The sequence below is a fragment of the Camponotus vicinus genome, unplaced genomic scaffold (genome assembly GCF_025532165.1).
Source record: "Camponotus vicinus isolate PSW18456_S1 unplaced genomic scaffold, iyCamVici1.0 SCAF_5, whole genome shotgun sequence".
Lineage (NCBI taxonomy): Eukaryota > Metazoa > Arthropoda > Insecta > Hymenoptera > Formicidae > Camponotus > Camponotus vicinus.
Window position 1 is genome coordinate 18,573,551 of NW_028141977.1, and position 14,934 is coordinate 18,588,484.

Consider the following 14,934-nt stretch of genomic DNA (forward strand, 5'->3'; position numbering starts at 1 on the left):
TCGCCTGAAGAAGCCGAAGTCGCATTCTTATGATGTATGTGCCATTGGGCGAGGCAGGCCATATTTTATTCGTTTCGTTTGCATTAAAAGATCGAAGAAGAAAAATATTCGTGAAATTAATGTAGAAATTATTTAATGTAGAAATTAGTTGTGGGATTTCCTATAAATGTAGAAAATTTAATTTAACAATATCTCTAAATTTTATTACGTATTATCTCTAAAATAATTATTCATGCATATCAAATTTGATTTTTATGAGTCTTTACTCACATGATTTTTACACATTAATGTTACATTTAATAAATTCCATTTTTCTATGATATTAATGCAAATTTATTAATGTAAATTTATTTCCTTATTCAATGGTTCGTTATCGCTGTTTCACGTTAAACTCGATGAAGTACAGATTATTATCATCCATGTTTGCAGTGACTAATAAACTATTGTTTTTATTTGTTCCACACGTAGATATGAATGGACGTCAATTTCCTGTTAATCGCGACACTTTATTGATTAAAGCTGGACGTACGCGAGGCGTGCGGTTTTGTCTTTTTCGCCATTGATTGCCGACCACAATGCATTCAGCTCGCGATCGCGTGCGAGGATATGACGATTGTTTTGTTGCGAGAAACAAATGAGATAACCCGTCGAGATGCATCTGGAGTTTAAGCGGGAAAAATTCTCCCCGCGGGAAAATCGCGTTTCGTGTCGGAGTTCAGAATAAATCCCTCTCTCGCGAACGGAATTAATTCGCGCGCTCGCGAGTCCTCCTCCTCCACCCACGCTTCGAATCTCCTATTACTCGCCGTTGTGTCTTGCGCAGAACTATTGTCTCCGCTTGCATCCGCAATCCGGCACATGACTCGTGTAATCCCGTTCCTCGGACGAACCAGAGAAATTATATTGCAACGCACGAATAATGGCGGCGACTTACCGCACGATACGCTTGTTGCTCGCCGATGTACGACAATGCCACATTGTTAGACGTGGCTTGATTATATTACATATACTATATATAACGAGCGATATTATATACGCGCTTTGGTGCGATGTAGCTTCGCTTCTCCGTTTACTGCATTCCGATTGCATTTTCGAGCGCAACAGGCGCATGCAACAATACAACTTCATTGTGGAGCGTCGTTTCCGTTAACGGTATAACGATCGTAATATCAATGATACGCGAATCTGTCGACAGAGTTATCATATTTGAAAAAAATCTCGATTGTGAACGAAAGCGTGTCGTAAAACGAAGCAATATTTTGAATAAATATTAAATTTATTTCTGAGTACAAATTTTTGATTGATTTCGCAAAATAAAATTATTATGGAAGTCAATAACAAAATTGTAGATATTGAATGCGTGCAAATTTATATCGCCCATATAATATTAATATGGAGAGTCCTTCGCATATTTTTATTAAATTAAGCGAATGAATAAATATTAGAGAACAAGAGAGAACTGTTTCAAAGATTTTTATTTTTGTCCTTTGTAAGTTCTGGACAATGATGAGTCTTATTGTGTGGCAAAGGCTATGGTTTACGAAACTAAACTATGAAACTCAGGTTGACCATTCTTGTTTAACGGTGCAACACTTTGCTTTTCACAGGGCTTTTTTACAAAATAAATTGGCTCGAAAGATTATATATTTGATCGATTAAATTCTGTCTTTGCGTTGTTAAGTGTTTTATTAAAATGTCGTCTTTCAGTAAACCTTGGAAAATATGCGACGGGGATGACACTTTGTAACCGCGTGTCAGGAGGATTTTTCTCTCTCTTTTTTTTCTCTTCCCCTCTTAATACGCTGGCCTTTAATATATTTAAGGCGCGTCTCCCTACCGAGTTTAATAAGGTGGACGGGGCGGTAAACCACATAATATAGGGTAGTCGATGGAATGCGACGGGGATTGGAGGCACAGCGGAAGCTGATCTGGGGCGGATTAAGTGGGTCATGGTACAGGAGGAGGATCGACCATGGATGGTGGCACAGCGCGTTTGCCCCTGGGATTTTGTTGAAATATTCCGCACAAGCGGGAACAACGATCATCCCGAAGCGCGCGAGCTATTTCCGCTCGAAAAATCGCATCCAACTCAACCGAATGCTTCAAACTATCCGTGTGCGCGCAGAGTTGCTTGTACCTTTTTTAAGGATTACTCCGGAAAGCTGTTCTCACGTTTAAAGAGTCGAATATTGCAAAATAATCGTGCAATGAAACTGTCTCCTTCCTCTGATGATTGTTATCGTATATTTTATTATACATTATTGTTATTATACATTACGTTTTTTCCACATCTAGTGATTAATCTTAAGTTATAACGTCTACCTTCCCCGCTATCTTTCTCCAACTTTTAATGGTAATTCCCAGTTTGCGAATAATCGCGGGGTGAAATTAGCTGGAGAGTCTATCGTGCCGCCATTGCGTCATTAATATTGCAAATCTGGCAGAATCTAGGTCGGATCTTCGGGCAAGTGGCGGAAAGTTTCGCCAGTTGCACGGACGATTTATCTTTTGCGACAAGCTTTCGCGCCATGACCAACCGACGCGACATGAGAAAGGGCGGGTGACAATTTTATTTGTCTCGCGTTGGTTATTGACTCTCGTTCGCCGATAACAAAAATCGTTTTACGTTTTTTTTTTACAATGTAATTGAAAAAGTAATAGAAATACGAGAAAAAGTATGAAACAAATAATAAATATTATACTTGATAAAGTATGATACAAATAATAAATATTATAGACAAAAACAAATTTAAATAAATAAATAAATATTTCTATCTTCATCGTACTTGAATCTTGTACAGGTAAATCAACCAGTAATAAAATTTAATATTTGCGATTTATTGTAGTCAGTTATAACTGTCTTCAAAACGAATATTTAGGACTTAAAAAATAGCGTAGTTTTCACTACGGAAAATTGAAATTTTCCGATTTGGATTGTTTTATTCAAAATACCGTGTTCATCAATCTCATTCGCTTGTCACGCAAGCTGAAACGCGGAGGCTGGGAATTATTCGTCGCTTGCTACGATAATCCGATTTATTCTTGTCCGCGTCCCACGCCTCGCTTTTACTCCTTTAGCATGCTTTCGCGATACCATCTATCGGAAGCGTTTGCGTTCGATCGAGCCAGGTTGCATTCGGACGACAGGCAGTTGACGAGCGTTGGAGAAACGATTGAATTTCAGTCGAATTTGCGTTGTTGAACTTTCGATACAAATCAAATATCCGTTTGACAGAAAGACGCGTCTCGTCTATCTTTTGAGAAAACTTAGAATATTAGAATAACATTCATAAAACTAGCATGTGTTCAATGCTTCAGTGGAAATCAACTCGAGGGTTATATATACACAGAGAAAAATATCATTCTACTGCCAAGAAAAGCAATTACTCAGTTTATTTTTCTTTTTTTAAGTAATAGTTTTCTTCAACAAAGATTATATACTTGATAATAGTCTTAAAATATACTTATCACAGTGAAAATCTCATTATCATGTACTCAAAAGAAGAATTTATTTTCTCTTCAAGAATATTGTAAAGTTGTATTAAAGAAAAATCAAACTTACTTTACGCCAACTCTGTAGTAAGCAAACCAAATTTTTGTTTTAATTTAATATTCTTGATTAAAATACTGCACTTACTAAAATTCAGAATATATTCAATTAAACTTAATGCTTGTGGTGAACTTATGATATATTTGCGGATATACAAACTTATTGATAGATATTATTATATTATTATGATATTATGATATTATTAAAATAAATTAATATTTACTTGAATACAGTATACATTTTTTTCTGTGTGAGGACACACACATATATATATTTATATGTATGTATATACGTATAAAGATTAATCTTTTTGATAAAATTTGTAAACTGACAAAATCCCCTTTACAATATATATAGATTTCTGGATTTTTATTTTATATACATATGTGTGTATGTGCATAGATATTTTTGTAAAGGGCGTCAGTACAGATTTTATCAAAAAATTTAATTTTTAATATAGCGCTTTTGTATAGAATGACATTTTATAAAAAGTTTATCTCATTTAGATAACTGTGTATATATTTGTTTATTTATTTATTTATTAAGTTTTTATAACTTGTTGGAATATTTAATGTGTATGTCAGAGTAGTTCTAAAATAGATGCGATAAATAAAATATACGAGAAAAATTATTCGACAAAAAAGACACCAGTAAAAAAATTTTCTTTAAAGGACCCCGCACATTTTATATGAAAAAAGTGCCTTCGGTCAAATTGGCTAAGATTAAAATACGTGTGTGTTAGAGATCGCCGAGTCACGACATGGCGATTGTCGGTTGCGATTATTAAGAGAAATACTTTTATTTTAAAGTGCGGTATTGTAACTCATACGCGTCGGTATTGTCTAAAGACTTGTTTCAGCGTGATTAATTAAATATCCTTTGCGTCCTGACTCAGTGAGGGACATTTCATTAAATATATATCGGTATTAACACGTGTTTGGTTTGCACAACAATCCCTTTTCCTTGCCCTCAAAAGGCTGGTTAATAAAGTGAAATCAAGCATCGACCGAGTCTATACTCATGATCAACTCAGACTTTTACAGTTTATGTGTTGATCAAAAATTTTCTCGGGCAAAAACTCCAAAATCAAAGGTATAAAAAAAGATTTAATTTATGTTTTCAAAAACAAGCGTTTTTTAAACTTCAATACCACCCACTTCAAATCATCCTATCTTTTATACCTTTGATTTTCGAATTTTTGCCCGAGGAAATTTTTAATCTTCACCACTACAACATATTTTAATTTTAGCCAATTTGATCGAAGTCACTTTTTTCATATAAAATGTATGGGGTTCTTTGTGATACATTTGAATTAAATTGAAATGAAAATGCTAGAAGTTATTGAAAGTTCTCATTAGAAAAATATTACAGAAAAGTAATTAAACGCGTAATTACGGTGCAAATAAAAGTAATAAATTCAAACGAAATGTAAGACATATTGGAATCAGTTTGATAATACATACAGTTTTTTATTTTAGCATCTGAGAGAGGAATATTTTTATTTCTTTAATTTATGAATTTCACGAAATTATAAACTCTCTGGAAAGAAGCGATGTATTATCGGATTGTCGGAAATATATAGCAAAACGTTTAGCAGTTCCATACGAATAGAATTATTAATTTAGATTGATATTCGTTGTAGGCGTCCTAATTAAAATAATTCACACACTTATGCATACTTTGATTTTTGAAAACAAGCTTAAAACTAGTATTATTATTGATTATATTTGTTATTTACTCGTTATGAATATCGTATCACGTATAATTCTCTATATCTCCAAACAATGATTTGCGAAACGGATATACGTGAAATGCGCTTTACGAAAGCTTATTTATAATTAATCGCCCTTCTGACTAGAAATGGAAATCAATGTTTGAATATTTCCGGCTTGAAATATTGTTCTAAGAGCAAATTTTCTGCAACGTTATAATGTAACGCCCGTGTGGATTATGAGGTTATGAAAATTGTAATATCTGACTGACAAAAGAAAAGAGTGTTTTTGAAATATTTCTCTTGTCACCATCTTTTATTAAAAATTCTTATTGATATCTTTAAAACTTTTATTGAACACGTACACATACGAACACGATATCATACACGTGTCGTAGGAAAATGTCTTACATAAAATTTTATTAAAAAATGTTAATATATGTAAAGACTATGCATTTTCACATGTCGTGCAAAACTATTTCACAATTGGAATAATGTGAGATAAAAAATATTTATAGTTTAAAAAATTATATTAATATAGCTATCGTAATATTTAATTATTAAGCTTTTCTAAAATAATGTTGTGCAAAATGGAGTGAGGTTTTAAGAGAGAATAAAGTTTCTTGGAAAACTAAAAAGTAAACAGTTTTTAAAATGTTTTTCTTGAAAGCTACAAAAGGAGAAAGAACCAGTTTTGCGACGCAGCTCCAGAATCTTCATTAATAATGTTATTAATTTAATGATGCGAAAACGACGTACTTATTTAGCGTCCATTTATATTAGCAGTACATTCGGATATTATTACGCATTCAGTACGCGAAATGACAATTTCGAAAGTACAAAGTGTCTCGTGCATTTGCGGGGAGCGTAAATTGTGCTATTTCGAGGCGACTCGCAATTTTTCTTAACAAGACCGTCCTTTGACGAAATTGAAATCGTGTCGAGTTTTCGTTCGGCGAGGAGGGAGAAGAAACGCGCGGAATCCTCTTCCACATCTTTCTCGCAGTAGTCTGCGCGAGTTTTCTTCCGCTCTGCGGAATATAAATTGATCGTAGCCCCTTAAGCCGGCGTAGGCGGCCTCGATCTTATTGCGGTCACATGTCGCTTTCCAGACACTTTTACTATTTTCCCGCGTAAGGAAGATGCGCCGATATTTTTCCCGCCGACGCTACTCTCTCGCTCCCCCTTTTGCATACAGCGTGTCTCAGAAGGAAAGGTCAATACTTCGAAAGGCGATAGTATGGATCACAGCGGATAAAAAGGTTTCTACGTAAATATGTCTCGCGAGGTATCTATGATGCTTGGGTATTGTTAGATTTAAGTCACCGTAATTTCCTACCTGACAGAATGACCGCCAGGGCTCTATGGCCGTAAATAAAATGAAAAAAAAAGACTTCCTATCCGCTCATAAATAAATATGCGTTCACAGGAAATTTTTTACTCATAATGATCGGTTACTATCATTTGTCGAACTATGACCTTTTCTCGAGATACCCCGTGTATATACGGCTAGATGTCTGGATTCAAAGGAGAGTCACGTTAATCTCTTTTTTTTTCTTCGACGTCCTGGACTATAAAGCCCTGGATAAATCTAATCTTTTATGCAGCTCACGTCTCCTTGCGATTTTTTATGCAACTCTACGCGAACATTCCTCGCAACACAGTTCAATTAAGTCGCGCGGCATGAGGATTAAATAAGGAGCAAGTATATTAAAAAATATTATCACGTAGCGCGTTCAATGTACCGTATATATCGTAAAATCGCGGCGATATATTGGAGAATTTCTGGTATGAAAAAGTTATCAGAAGAGTTGTCGTCGAAGACGTGTAAGCTAGGAATCGCCTGGTTAAGGGACATACAATGATTTATTTTTTTATTAATTTTATCGAAAGAATATAATACTAATGTACAACTTTGGATATCAAGTAAGATTTAAATTTTCGAAATTTATGACGAAAAATATGAGAGAAGAAATTTATAAAATTTGATGAAATTCTTAGTGAAAGACAGTTTTAATCAATCATAATCCTAACTTATGTATAATAATAAAAAAATAGATAAAATTACATATATATTTTTGAAAATTGTAATTATATGTTACATTTTTATGCTAGACTTTTATCTTATCTTATTTTCTTTATTTATTTTCCACTCTTGTATCTCCAAAAAATAAAAAATCGCAGTTATTTTTGTAATGTATAATAACAAAAAAAAGATCTAAGAAAAAATCTAATTTTTTTTTTATATTAGATACGATTTTGAAATAGATTTAGAAATATTCTATTATGTTTTGAGAGATTTCAAGAATGATTGCTCTTTCTTACAAGTTTGAAAAATGTATTTTTTATTGAACTCGAATCGTCATTTCTTCTGATATTTGCACGTTTACATTGTTCGATCATTCTCATGCGATTGAAATTTTACGCTATAAGCTCTCGTGGATATTGTCGGGCTATATCCACGACTCTATTGCTGTATCGCTGGACATAGCTTCTCTCGATCACGATATCGTATAGCTTTATGTTTCGCTTTAACGACGAACGAACCTTGTTCCCGTTCTCGTAATAAATATCGTTTTGCTCGGAGCAGCTGTCGCTATAACTACGATGATACGATGCTTTTGCGTGATTAAAGACGATAAAAAAAAGAACGTATTTTATTCATCGTTAGCCTCTCAAAGCTTCCTTTGACGAAGACACGAATAGCAAAAAAATAAATCCATGACCGCGAAAATTAAACCTCGCGTATATCTCGCCATTTCATAATTCGTGTATCGATTTCCTTATACCTGTAATAGCAGGATGAGCTTTTATCTCTCGGTACGTTGACACGAAAAATAAGCGTCGAAGGCAACAATTGATACACCTTCGCAGCTTTTTGGTTTCCCTGTTTGTTCCATCAAAGCCATTTAACAGAAATCGAAGGTATTTCTCTCTCTCGGCTTAATTTGTGCCTATAGAAACTCCGTAATCCTGTCCTAGGTTTCGTGTACGATACATATTCATGGCTACCTAGGCGACGCTTTGCACGGAGGACGAATGCCATGAGCCTCTTCCCTTTGGTAGATTCAAAGTTGGTTCGTGTTAGTTTACCATCGCGTCGATCGTGTTTGTCGTGCGACCGCGCCAGCTGTTCCGTTAGTGGTCACCCGCGATTGAGAATGTTGATAATTTAATAGGCCATACTGTAACTATATATAATCATCCTCTCATTACAAAAATAGTAGGAGAAGTTGACCCACTGCTCGTCATAGGCCTCAACAATTTTTATTACAATCTATTGTATTTTACCGCAAAAAATCATATCGAGTAACATTTCAAAGTATAATATGCGAGATGTAAAGGAAAATCTTTGCATTTCAACTATGATTTATGTCGATTGATTTAATATTAATTTTCAATTAATAGAAATATCTGTGAATATTAAATATATTATATAAGAAATAATTTTTTTTAATTTAAAAAATTTTTTTTTTAATTTTTTTTTCCAAGGTAATCATTCTCAATAGTTTTTTATGCTGAATACAAACTCAATTTATTAAAATGCTTTGTGTCACAATTTTAGAAAAATTGATATTAAAATAATCAAGAAAATCTATTTCAAAATATTAGTTATAAATAAATAGTTGGAATAGAATTTATCAGTTTAAAAATTTTTATTTTTTTTCCTTTCAGAGAGAGAGAATCATTATATTTATAATATAGTCTCTTTCTTGTATCCCTTGACGATATTCCTTAATGTATCCTGTGACACTTTCTTCAACATCTTGCACGTAGGAACTTGCATTATCAGCAAACTGGTGCATGCTGAAGAAGAGCTGACACAGGCGAGACAAAAAGCGAAGCGACGATCGAGAACTTGCCGAAGCATTGCAAAATCACCGGTGCTCTCGGACAAGGACTACGCTACTTTCGCGAGTTCGTTAAAGTTCGACATCCTGTCCGGGCTCGGTCGGTCGATCGGTCAATCAAGTAGCCCGGAAGTAGATCTGGCACGTTTCCACGCGGCATTAACCCAATTCACACGTTCGCAATGCGACACGCGTGCAAATATACGGATGAATTGCATTGCCAGGATCAGTAAATCCAGGAAGCTGTCGATAACCATCATTCACTTCCCATATATATATTATGGAACCATCAGTTCGTTGGAAAAAGGCACGTTTCTTTCGCAATCGCCTAGAAATGGAGAGAAAGAAAAAACAGGATGTCTATTCCTTGTTAAAAAATATGAAAAATCTGGAGTTCTCAAAGATTTCGTCTATATCTGGAAAAATCAAGGAATTTTCATGGAATTTAAGGAAAATCTCTTTTTGATAATTTTCCTTTTACATTATAAATATTCAAGTGATCTGTGATATAAATATATATCTTTGTTTATACATTCAACAAAATATTGAATATGCAATAAATATTCTTCATTGTAATTGCAATTGTTAGCGAAAAAAAATGAAAATGTTATGCAAGAGAAAAATATTCATCCTATAAAAGTTATTCAATTTTTTTCCAGTACATTTGCAAATCTAATATTTGAAACTTAAGTAGCTTTATGGATGAGTGAAAAATATTAGAAAACGCATACAATAATAAAAACTAGAAGGTTGATTAAAAAATCTTCAAAGTATTTTCTTTATTTAGGATTTTAAATAAAAATATCTAATAGATTAGAATTTTGAGAAAATATCTTTTACAAAATTTGAGTAGACATCTTGGAAAAATATTCTCGAAATGGTCGAAGGAACCGGAAGTGCCTCGAGTGTCACGTCATGCCTGTGTTGGTTCTTTCGATCGAACGATTGCGGATGTGAGCGATAGTATGGCACCGACCCAGGGGTGTAGAGCAAAGAAACGGATAGAACAGATCGTGATATCGTTGAGGTCAGGTATGGCGAGGTCAGACGAAGTCGATAACACGGCGAGAAATCCAGGAAGAGGTCCCAAGGTACCTGAAAGTGTTGCGAAATATCTAGTTGAGTTCCCTCGAGAATAATCTCGATTTTAGTCTTTCATTCTTTTCCTCCTTTACCTTCCTATTTCTCTCGTTTTCCTACATTTTCAGACGTTCTATAGAATGAACATGATAAATGTTTATGAGAGAAAGATAAATTAAGAAAGAAAGAGAGTAATTTCGTATTCGTCTGTGCTCGACTGAATCAAGATTTAATCAGAATTTCGATATCTCGTATCATGGTGAAGATCTGCTTGTAAGCAAAGTAGCCGAGTGCACTCTTACAGATACATTAGGAGAGTGTTCTAGCTTTATAGAGCGGAAATGATGATACTATAACGGTTTGACGCAGTGAGTGAAGCTTTGATACAATCTGCAAATGATGAAGCGAAAATATTATTTGTAAAGACTGGAGATTAAAGGGATTTAACTGTCGCAGAGTTTTCTCTCATATTTTCATATCTTTCACGCTTTTATATTTTATTGCATTTTATTTGAAGAATTTAAGCATTTTTACTTACATCCTCAGCAGTTGGCTGTTCTTTTTATTTGCAATTAAATTGTAATATATTTTTCATTTTACAAATTTTTTTCTAGATTATTCAAAGAGCAAGAGAACTGTTTTTTCTTACGTTTTATACGTCAATCTACAACTTGTAATTTTATTGCTCCTGCTAATGTGAATTAGCTCTTTGAGTTTCTAAAGCACGCTGATTCGCAAAATTACTCATCGACAACAACAGTCGAGCGGTTACGCAAACGAAGCGGAATATTTGCCGCATTTCTGCGGGAAGCGATTTGTAATCATATCGCTTTTAGCTCTGACGGAATAAAGGCCAGAGGAGAAATGTTAATCGCCGTTATTTAATGCCCGCAATTTCGACCACTTTCGCTTTGAGCCTGCTAATAATACGCGACGTGGCGCTTTATTACCTGCGTTAGGCACGTAATACGCGCTAATGGGTATACAATGCGTTTATGAGCGATGACCGATGATCAAACGGATGTCGTTACTGCCGAAAATACTCGATCGTATCGGGCAGTGTCGCGGGACAAACGACCAATCAACACTTAACGTATCGATATCGAGTGCCTATATATGACCTGACATCAATCGTAAACCTCGACGTTGCTCGCAAAAAAACCCTATTTGCCCTTCGCTGGAGTATCGATGCTTGGTACCCTCGCTATTCCTTTCAACTCGGTCTCGGTGAAAATTGTAAACCGAGAATTCGTTTCGCTTTTACGTCGCGCGTATTTTATGCTCTTCAACTTAGCGTTTTATGGAATTAGTTTTGCAGATAAGACGCAATTTGCAGTCACATGCGCTTCTCGCAATATCGCAAAGAGTCTCGAGATACTCTTGTCGACGAGAAATTTAGCAAATAGCGCGGATGTAATCTCGAAGGGGAATTTCGTGCGAATCGGGTTGTATGCACATCTGCGTGTTACTCGAGTTAAAATTATAGTTCTCTAACTCCTTCAATGTTATAACCGATTAAACTTGAAATGCAATTTTTATTAGCAGTAGAAAAGCTAGTCAAGTTCGGAGGAGGAGGAGGAGGAGGAAGGATGTCTCAAGGTAGTTTATGTTTTCGCGAAGCTTAATTAAAAACTCAAGGCAACTTTGCTCGAATGTTAAATATCTTGTTAATGAAATCATGAATTAAGCGTGTCGCGAAGAGAGGAGCGACTGTTTAATCGAAATCTCGGTCCATCTTTTAATTAAATCCAATTTTCGCTCTTATCTTGAGCCGCGGATCTCTCGCGGCTGCCTATTTCGTCTGTTCTCCATCGCTTTCCCGAGCGTTCTATACTCGTCATAATCTCGCGATCTTATCTACGATCGGGAGAAAAAGAGGAATGAAAAATTGCGCTGATCGGGGCTTCCTGATTAAGTCGCGTGAGCGAGGTTAATTCGTTCCCTTGGGGAAATCGATGTGGCTGCGCGAAGTCGATTCAAAGACGAAATCGGACGTAAGTCGGATTTGATAACGAATACCCTTAAATATACCGGGTGACATTAATCACCCCCTTATATCACTTTTCACGCGAGAAGCTCCTCGAGAGAGACGAGCGAACGCCATTCTTCGTCGTCGGTGGATCACGATCCCGGGGGGGAAGGGAGGGGGAATACCATCGCGGCCAATTAAAGGGAGTTCACTAATTGCTAATTGCTCCGCCGTGCTCGCGATGTTCCCGACGTCTAAATTAAACGCGTTGGATTTGCATACGAGGACCGTTTCGCAAAGTGGAATGTGTGCGCTGGACAAGATCGCGAGCAAACCCGTAACCCGTATTTTTCTCCTTTTCTCGGCCAAGAATTTGCTAATTAAAACGTAAGAGACTCGGCCTAATTTGGCAAGTGAGAATCGCGACAATTACGAAGCGAAAGAACGTAAATTTTGCGCTTCGAAGGAATTGCTGTTCATTGTAGCAATTTCTAGCATTACTTGGGTGTAAAATCGAGGAAATGATCTTTTTATGATGTCTTGGAAAATATATTTTTTTTAAATATAGGTTGCATTAAGACGGAGATCAGCTCTTCAATCATGATCAGCGAGATTCAAGATAAGACAGAAACGACAAGAAACGAGCAACTTGTTCCGTTGGCAGGTCTAATTTTCCGCTTACACGAGTCTTGTACTACTTTTTTTAATGAAACTTTGCACGGAAAAAATTCCCAATAGAGCGTCATTACTCGCGTTACTTAAACTTTTCCCAAGTTACCTGTAATATATATATATATATATAAAAGTGGTGTAAAAACGCACACACACACACATTTCCGAAGGCGAATAGGTGCATCCAGCGCGATAGAGCGCTTAAAAAGCGCAGGTCTAACATTTTCATGTAACAGTTATTGCAACTTCAACCTTATAGAATATTAAATTCCAAAAATACGTGCTTTCTCGCCACTTTATTTCCTCGCTACAATATTCATCTCTCACCGCGGTCGTTGAGCAATAAAAGGTTGAACGTCTTCTTCCGCAATTCACTTGGCCAACAACCAAATCCTTCATAATGTATTTTTTTCCGTCTCTCCTCTCTTTTTCCGAAACTTTTTCTATAATCTCTTACATCCGCCATCGGTTACAATCGAAAAAAAAACTTTCCGTCAAGTGATTTTCGAAATCGTCTCGAGGTTATCGCGATTGCGATCACCGACGACGAAAACTAGTTTCGTGCCGCGAACGACGGTACGTGCAAGAGAATAGAATCTTGGCGTGAGAGCTGAAACGAAGGAGGGGAAAAATCCAAGATAGAACGGATTATCCGCTCCTCTAGAGCTGCTTAAGCCAAGCTTGTTAAATCAAATGCGGACGGCATTGCATGCAACGCATATCGGCTGGTCTCACTTTCGATCAGATATTTCAAGATAAATATAAAATTAAATTATATATCGGAGAAATTGCACTCACATAGATAAAACTTCTATTCCATCAATGTGTGTATCATTTAGATTTTTAATTTCTCGAGATCGAAGCCACGGATATGTTCGCTTTGCACAAGAAATTATCTCTCGGTTATTGCAACTGCGTATAATTTTATTATTTTACGTAAATTTACGTATGGCATTAGATGTACAAATTTACTTTAATTGTAAAATACTGTTTGGAGAACTTGAAGAGAAAGAGAGAAGGGGGGGAGGAGAAATTAATGCCAATTTAATATTTATAACAGCTGAGAATCATGGTTTGACGTTGAAGTTTCAATAATTTATAATACTCGAATAATAATGGATCATGAATATTTTGCAACATACAAAAATGTGTATGTATCATTCAGATTCTTAATTTCTCGAGATTGAAGTCACGAGGATTTGTTATCTTTGCACAAGAAATTATCTCTCCACGGTTATTGCAACTGCGTATAATTATTTTACGTAAATTTACGTATGGCATTAGATGTACAAATTTACTTTAATTATAAAATACTGTTTGGAGAACTTGAAGAGAAAGAGAGAAGGGGAAGGGGGAGAAATTAATGCCAATTTAATATTTATAACAGCTGAGAATCATGGTTTGACGTTGAAGTTTCAATAATTTATAATACTCGAGTAATAATGGATCATGAATATTTTGCAACATACAAGAATGTGTATCATTCAGATTCTTAATTTCTCGAGATTGAAGTCACGAGGATTTGTTATTTTTGCACAAGAAATTATTTCTCTACGGTTATTGCAACTGCGTATAATTTTATTATTTTACGTAAATTTACGTATGGCATTAGATGTACAAATTTACTTTAATTGTAAAATACTGTTTGGAGAACTTGAAAAGAAAGAGAGAAGGGGGGGGGGGAATTAATGCCAATTTAATATTTATAACAGCTGAAAATCATGGTTTGACGTTGAAGTTTCAATAATTTATAATACTCGGGTAATAATGGATCATGAATATTTTGCAACATACAAAAATGTGTGTATCATTCAGATTCTTAATTTCTCGAGATCGAAGTCATGAGGATTTGTTATCTTTGCACAAGAAATTATTTCTCCACGGTTATTACAACTGCGTATAATTATTAAATTACGTAAATTTACGTATGGCATTAGATGTATGAATTTACTTTAATTATAAAATACTGTTTGGAGAACTTGAAGAGAAAGAGAGAGAAGGGGGGAAAGAAATTAATGCCAATTTAATATTTATAACAGCTGAGAATCATGGTTTGACGTTGAAGTTTCAATAATTTATAATACTCGGGTAATAATGGATC

General features: G+C 35.2%; 1 protein-coding gene and 1 long non-coding RNA gene across 7 annotated transcripts in view; one reads left to right on the top strand and one right to left on the bottom strand.

Annotated features, from left to right (window-relative positions):
- The window catches only part of Syx1a (syntaxin 1A), a 79,622-nt gene that overhangs the window by 37,663 nt on the left and 27,025 nt on the right, over positions 1-14,934 (top strand). The window lies entirely within an intron of this gene.
- LOC145972129 (uncharacterized) lies at positions 9,867-13,403 on the bottom strand. Its single transcript, XR_014439064.1, has 2 exons — positions 13,161-13,403; positions 9,867-10,207 (listed from the first exon to the last, which is right to left on the bottom strand). It is a non-coding gene; the product is annotated as an uncharacterized LOC145972129 (long non-coding RNA).